The sequence below is a fragment of the Penaeus japonicus genome, unplaced genomic scaffold (assembly GCF_977035675.1).
Source record: "Penaeus japonicus unplaced genomic scaffold, GWHDUDI00000001_assembly GWHDUDI00000015, whole genome shotgun sequence".
In the NCBI taxonomy this organism is placed as follows: domain Eukaryota; kingdom Metazoa; phylum Arthropoda; class Malacostraca; order Decapoda; family Penaeidae; genus Penaeus; species Penaeus japonicus.
In genome coordinates, this window is record NW_028234417.1 from 5,524,892 (window position 1) to 5,532,391 (window position 7,500).

At 47.9% G+C, this 7,500-nt stretch overlaps 1 protein-coding gene across 15 annotated transcripts in view; it reads right to left on the reverse strand.

Annotated features, from left to right (window-relative positions):
- The window catches only part of LOC122263588 (paxillin), a 216,717-nt gene that overhangs the window by 73,075 nt on the left and 136,142 nt on the right, over positions 1 to 7,500 (reverse strand). The window lies entirely within an intron of this gene.

Sequence of the window (7,500 nt, forward strand, 5' to 3'; positions counted from 1 at the left end):
GATGGCCAGATAACGCGGTAAATCCTTTACTTTCACCACTAAAATCTCCATTCATTTATTTGTACATTCCTTTTTTTTCAGATATCATTCTCACCGATAAAAAAAAAAAAAAAAAAAAAAAAACACTACCGTGGGAAAGGACTGCTTCTATAACGATTCACAATAACCGGAGGATACTATATTCATAATACGTTAAATATCATAAAAATGAACTTTATTGCTTTAGACAATGAAAGAGTTTATAGAAATGATACCCAATGAAAATGAAAAGATCACTGATAAGAATCAAAAGAATCTCTCTCTCTCTCTCTCTCTCTCTCTCTCTCTCTCTCTCTCTCTCTCTCTCTCTCTCTCTCTCTCTCTCTCTCTCTCTCTCATTCTCATTCTCATTCTCATTCTCATTCTCATTCTCATTCTCATTCTCATTCTCATTCTCATTCTCATTCTCATTCTCATTCTCATTCTCATTCCCATTCCCATTCTCATTCTCTCTTTGTCTTTCTCTTTCTTTCTTTCTTTCTTTCTTTCTTTTCTCTCTCTCTCCCTCTCTCTCTCTCTCTCTCTCTCTCTCTCTCTCTCTCTCTCTCTCTCTCTCTCTCTCTCTCTTTTCTCTCTCTTTTCTCTCTCTTTTCTCTCTCGTTTTTTCTCTCTCGTTTTTTCTCTCTCTTTCTCCCTCTCTTTCTCTCTGTCTCTTTCCTTCTCTCTTTCTCTCTCTCCCTCTTTCTTTTTTCACTCTCTCTCTCTCTCTCTCTCTCTCTCTCTCTCTCTCTCTCTCTCTCTCTCTCTCTCTCTCTCTCTCTCTCTCTCTCTCTCTCTCTCTCTCTCTCTCTCTCTCTCTCTCTCTCTCTCTCTCTCTCTCTCTCTCTTTTCTCTCTCTTTTCTCTCTCTTTTCTCTCTCGTTTTTTCTCTCTCGTTTTTTCTCTCTCGTTTTTTCTCTCTCTTTCTCTCTATCTCTTTCCTTCTCTCTTTCTCTCTCTCCCTCTTTCTTTTTTCACTCTCTCTCTCTCTCTCTCCCTCTCTCTCTCTCTCCTCCTCTCTTCTCTTCTCCTCTCTCTCTCTCCCTCTTTCTTTTTCACTCTTCTCTCTCTCTCTCTCTCTCCCTCTCCCTCTCCTCTCTCTCCCTCCCCTCTCCCTCTCTCCTCTCTCTCTCTCTCTCTCTCTCTCTCTCTCTCTCTCTCTCTCTCTCTCTCTCTCTCCCTCCCTCCCTCCCTCCCTCCCTCCCTCCCTCTCTCTCTCCCGTTTTCTCTCTCTCGAGAGAGAGAAAACGGTCATATGCGCTCTCTTTCGAGAGCGCATATGACCAAACCACCTTCAAATCTCTTATCTTCCTCCCATCATCCTAAAACAGAAGGCTAAAAGCCTCCCCCCACCACCCCCACCCGCCCCTCCATCCTCCCCAGCCCGCCACCCGGCTGCGCCAATTCGGGTTGCTGGCACAGACCACGTGGGCGTCAACACTACCACGAGTACGCCCGGTCAGAGAGGACACCGGGCGTGGTTTGACCTCGTCTCCACGATGCAAAACAGTATTTTCAACGGCTCGAGACGCGTTGAAGGTACTGCTGGTCCAAAATCAGGGAATTGGCATCATTGTAGGGAGGGGGGAGGGGGAGGGGGAGGGGGGAAGGGGCTTCAAAGATAAGCATTCACACGCGAATATCTTTAATACACTCGCCATTGTCAACCAACCCCACCCCCCTACCTCACCCTACCTACCTACCTACCAACCTACCAGCAGAACCATTATCATCTCTCCCTTTCCTTTCCCTTCCCGACCTCTCCCTGCTTGCCTTCCTCCCTTCCAGACCTCGTCTCTCCCTGCCTTTCCCTTTTCTTTTCTTTTCTTTTGTTTCCTCTCCCCTTTCTTTTCCTTTTCTTATCTCTCTTTTCTTTTCTTTTCCTTTCCTTTTCTCTCTTTTCTTTTCTTTCCTTTCCTTCCCTCTTCTTCTCCTTTTCCTTCTTCTTCTCTTTCCCTTCTCCTTCGCCTTCCTTTCCCTTACTTTTTCTTCTCTCTCCCTACCTCCCTGACCTTCCCCAGCTGACACAGCCACCACTTAACCAACACCACCACTTGACAACACCCGCCACCCTTCTCCCCTCGTTCACACCGGGGCCCTCCCCCCCCCCCCCCCCCTCCTGTCCCCTCGTGCCCCCCCCTCCTCCCCCTCTCCGCCCTCTCCCCCCCTCCATCCCCCAATGCTCACGAACCCCTTTCCCATCCCCTCTCCCTCCACCAGCCCCTCACACACACACATATAACAATCAAACAAACACAAACACACACAATCACAATACAAAAAAACACAATCTCTCTCTCTCTCTCTCTCACTCTCGCTCTTACTCTCACTCTTACTCTTACTCTCATTCTCACTCTTACTCTCACTCTTACTCTTACTCTCACTCTTACTCTCATTCTCACTCTTACTCTCACTCTTACTCTCATTCTCACTCTTACTCTCACTCTCACTCTTACTCTCATTCTCACTCTTACTCTCACTCTTACTCTCATTCTCACTCTTACTCTCACTCTTACTCTTACTCTCACTCTCACTCTCAACTCTCACTCTACTCTTTCTCTTACTCTTACTCTCACTCGTACTCTTTCTCTCACTCTCACGCTGACGCTCACTCTTACTCGCAATCTTACTCTCACCCTGAACGCTCACGCTCCACTCTTACTCCGCAGGCTCACTCGTTACTCTCACTCATCACTCGTACTCTCATGCTCACTCGTTCTCGGACCTCTCACTCTTACTGCTCATTCTCACTCTTACTCTCACGCTTACTCTTGATCTCTCACGCTTCACTCCGTACCACTCACTCTTACTCTTATTCTTACTCTTACTCTCACTCTTACTCTTACTCTCACTCTCACTCTTACTCTCACTCTTACTCTCAATCTTACTCTCACTCTTACTCTCACTCTCACTCTTACTCTCACTCTCACTCTCACTCTTACTCTCAATCTTACTCTCACTCTTACTCTTACTCTCACTCTTACTCTTACTCTTTCTCATTCTCTCACTCACTCACACAAACACAAACACAAACACTCCCTCCCGTCCGTCCGCCCGTCCGCCCGTCCGTCCGTCCAGCCGCCGGGAGTGAGTCACGGTTTAACGTCCGTCGGGTGTGTCCTCAAGCGACGTCCTGCGAGCGAGCCAGTGCGGTCGAATTTTCCTTCCTTTGACTCGCCTCGTCGGCTCGCTCGCCCGCAATCTCCGGCTTTTTGGGGGTAATTTCCATTCTATTCTCTCCTTTATCTTCATTCTCTCTTTCCCTCCTTTCTCTCTTTTTTCGCTCTTCTTGTGGAATTTTTTTTTTCGATTATTGCTTGAAGTTTCTAATCATTTTATCATTATTCCGCTTTACTTTCCTAAAATTTCGACTCTTTTTTTTTCTTCTATTACTTCTTTCTCTCTTTTCCCTCTCCTCCATCCTCTTCCCTAACCGGACCCCCCTAATTCTCTTCCTCCTTACCCCACTCCCTCTTTCTTCCTCCTCATCCATTTATTCCATTTCTTTTTCGTCTGATCATATTCCATATTCTATCCCCCCCCATCCTCCACCCCCCCTCCCCCTCCCATTCCCCTTCTTTTCCCACTCTTTCTCCTATCTCCACATCCTCTTTCCTCCTTCCTCCTTTCCCCTCCACCTTTTTTCTTCCTCTCCGTCATCTCCTCATTCGCATTCCTCTTCTACTCCCCCACCACATGAACCCACACGAAATCGCACACACACACACACAAAAAAAAAATGTCCGGTTTCGCAAATAGACGAAACTGTTGAGCTGATCTTCGTCCATCTTGTCCCATCCATCACTACAATTTGCTCCGTTTCCGCTTCCTCCCTCGGGCGCACTCGGGGCTCGCTCTTTCTTCCCACCTTTTCCTTCGCGATTTCATGGCTCTTTCTACTTTTTCAATTCTCACCTTCCTTTTTATTCTATATCATTTTTCGTTTTCTTTTTCTGACCCTCCTTCTTCTTCTTCATCTTCATCTTCATCTTCATCTTCATCTTCATCTTCATCTTCATCTTCATCTTCATCTTCATCTTCATCTTCATCTTCATCTTCATCTTCATCTTCATCTTCATCTTCTTCTTCATCTTCATCTTCATCTTCATCTTCTTCTTCTTCTTCTTCTCCTTCTCCTTCTCCTCTTCTTTCTTTCTTTCTTTCTTTCTTTCTTTCTTTCTTTCTTTCTTTCTTTCTTTCTTTCTTTCTTTCTTTCTTCTCCTTCCCCTTCTTCCTCCTCTTCCTGATCCATTTCCTCCGCTCCTCTATTTCGTTCCCCGCACATCCATCCACACATACAACATCTCCCATTCCTATACATCCGCCCACACTCACACTCGCCCACGCCCGCGCCTACGCCTACGCCCGCGCCCACACACTCTCGTCCTCAAAGGTCACGCCCATGACCCCCCACCCCTCCCCCAACGCCTCCCCCGTCGCCAGGGCAACAAACAGGGACACGACGCCGGCTGGTTTCTTATAGACAGGCAGGCGCAAGCACGCACGCACGCACGCACGCACGCACCCACTCGTCCAGTTCAGGGGCGGTGGGTCCTCACGGGGATCGGGGTAGGGGATAAGGGGCAAGGGGTAGGGGCAGGATAAATGGGTAGGGGTAGGGGGCAGGAAGGAACGTGGAGTAGGGGCGATACGCGTCCAGGGGGCGGTGGGTTGCTACTGGTGTCGAAGGGGGATCGGGGTAGGGGATAAGGGGTAGGGGAAGGGGATAGGGGCAGGGGGTAGGGGCAGGAGGTAGGGGAAGGGGATAGGGGAAGGGGATAGGGGAAGGGGATAGGGGCAGGAGGTAGGGGCAGGGGGTAGGGGCAGGAGGTAGGGGAAGGGGATAGGGGAAGGGGATAGGGGAAGGTGGTAGGGGGTAGGGGCAGGGGGTAGGGGCAGGAGGTAGGGGAAGGGGATAGGGGAAGGTGGTAGGGGGTAGGGGCAGGGGGTAGGGGCTGAAGGTAGGGGCAGGGGGTGGGAGTAGGGGACAGGTGCTAGGGGGTAGGGGACAGGGGCTAGAGGGTAGGGGATAAAGAGTAGGGGACAGGTGCTAGGGGGTAGGGGACAGGGGCTAGAGGGTAGGGGATAAAGAGTAGGGGACAGGTGCTAGGGGGTAGGGGACAGGGGCTAGAGGGTAGGGGATATGGGGTAGGGCTAGGGGATAAAGAGTAGGGGTGGGGGTTGGGATAGGGAGTAATGGTAGGGGTTGGATAGGACTAGGGTAGGGGTAGGGAGGGAAGGGGGAGTGGTATCGCTTTCCTGTACATTTTTTTTCCCATTTTTTCTCTCGTTGCTCTCTATTCTTCTAATAATTATTTCAACCTTTTTCCTTATCTAATATCTTTTTCCTTTCCCTTCACCCACCCACCCTCCTCTCTCTCTCTCTCTCTCTCTCTCTCTCTCTCTCTCTCTCTCTCTCTCTCTCTCTCTCTCTCTCTCTCTCTCTCTCTCTCACACTCTCACTCGCTTACTCGCTTACTCGCTTACTCGCTCACTCGCTTACTCCCTCCCTTTTTTCTCCCTCCCTTCCCTCCCTCCCTCCCTCCCTCCCCCTCAAGCACAAATGCCAGTCAGTATTACATGTTTGCTTCCACGTGCGCGTATCCTGTCGCGTCCTGGCGTGGGGTCTCAAGGCCGGGGTTGCAGCGAGCAGGTGACCAAGCCCGTCTGACGGTGCTTTTACAAATGCAACTTAGTGGTGAAGGTGGGTTATTGCAACTTAGTGGTGATGGTGGGTTATTGCAACTTAGTGGTGATGGTGGGTTATTGCAACTTAGTGGTGCTGGTGGGTTCTTGGAATTTGGTGGTGCTGGTGGGTTCTTGGAATTTGGTGGTGATGGTGGGTTATTGCAACTTGATGGTGCTAGCACGGTGGGTTCTTGGAACTTAGTGGTGCTGGGGGTTCTTACAACTTAGTGGTGATGGTGGGTTATTGCAACTTAGTGGTGCTGGTGGGTTATTGCAACTTGATGGTGCTAGCACGGTGGGTTCTTGGAACTTAGTGGTGCTGGGGGTTCTTACAACTTAATGGTGATGGTGGGTTATTGCAACTTAGTGGTGCTGGGGGTTCTTACAACTTAATGGTGGGGGTTGGGTTATTGCAACTTAGTGGTGCTGGTGGGTTCTTGGAATTTGGTGGTGATGTTAGGTTATTGCGAGTGGGGTATTGTGATTTAGTAGTGCTAGTGAATTCGTGCAACGTAGTGGTGGTATTGTTCTTTTTGCAATTTGGAGCAATTGAGTGGTGTTGGTGGGCTCTTGCAAGTAGGCGGCGCTATTGGGGCCTTGCAATTAAACGACACTACTGAGTCCTTGCAAGTAAGTGACGAGAATAGCATCAGTAACCACAACAACAACAACAACAACAACAACAACAACAACAACAACAACAACAACTACTACTACTCCAAAACAACCATGAAAAAACAATATCTACCCTACAGCGAAAAACAAATATAAACGTAACAAATTGCAAAACAAATAACGTACCTCCAACACCGACAATAAAAAGAATAAAATTACTGGAATGATATTTACTCGTCCTCCTCCCATTACGAGGCTGTACACGCTGACCCCAGACTCGAACTTCATCAACATCTTGCACGCATTCGATGAAGAGCAATTTTTTATCGGTCTTCTTTCTTTCTCTCTTTCTTTCTTTCTTTTTTTTTATCTAATGTTTTCTTCTTCGTGATTCTTTTTTTTCCTTCTTCTTCTTTTCCTTCTCTTTCTCCTTCTTCGTCGTATTCTTTTTTTTCTTTCTTTCTTTCTTTCTTTCTCTCCTTCCTTCCTTTTTCTTTTCCTTCCCATTTTTCTCCCCAGTGTGGTTGACAAGAGGATAAGCCTCACATAATATGAGTAATAATATGTATGCTTGTCTGTGAGAGAGAGAGAGAGAGAGAGAGAGAGAGAGAGAGAGAGAGAGAGAGAGAGAGAGAGAGAGAGAGAGAGAGAGAGAGAGAGAGAGAGAGAGAGAGAGAGAGAGAGAGAGAAGAGAGAAGAGAGAGAGAGGAGAGAGAGAGAGAGAGAGAGAGAGAGAGAGAGAGAGAGAGAGAGAGAGAGAGAGAGAGAGAGAGAGAGAGAGAGAGAGAGAGAGAGAGAGAGCGAGAGAGAGAGAGAGAGAGCTTGTGTATTGGGTGTATGTTTATGCAGATAAATATGCAGTCACAGAAGCTTTGATGCAAATCCTTTTAAACTGCAGATCATTCTTGGCAGAGAACCCTCATCCTTATCATCATTAAATACTAGCACTTGGGAGATCTTCAGTTAAATTGGTATTTCCTTTAAAAAAAACTCCTCACTCCACTTTCTCTCTTTCTCACTCTTACTTTTCTCTCTTTTCTTCCATTTCCTTCCTACCACTTCTCTTTACTCTCTTCCACTCTTCTTCTTCCATCTGACTATCCCTCTCCCTTCCCACCCCACCCCCTTCCCCCTTCCCCCTCTCTTTTCTCGCCCTTCTCCTCTACCCCGCCCACTCTCC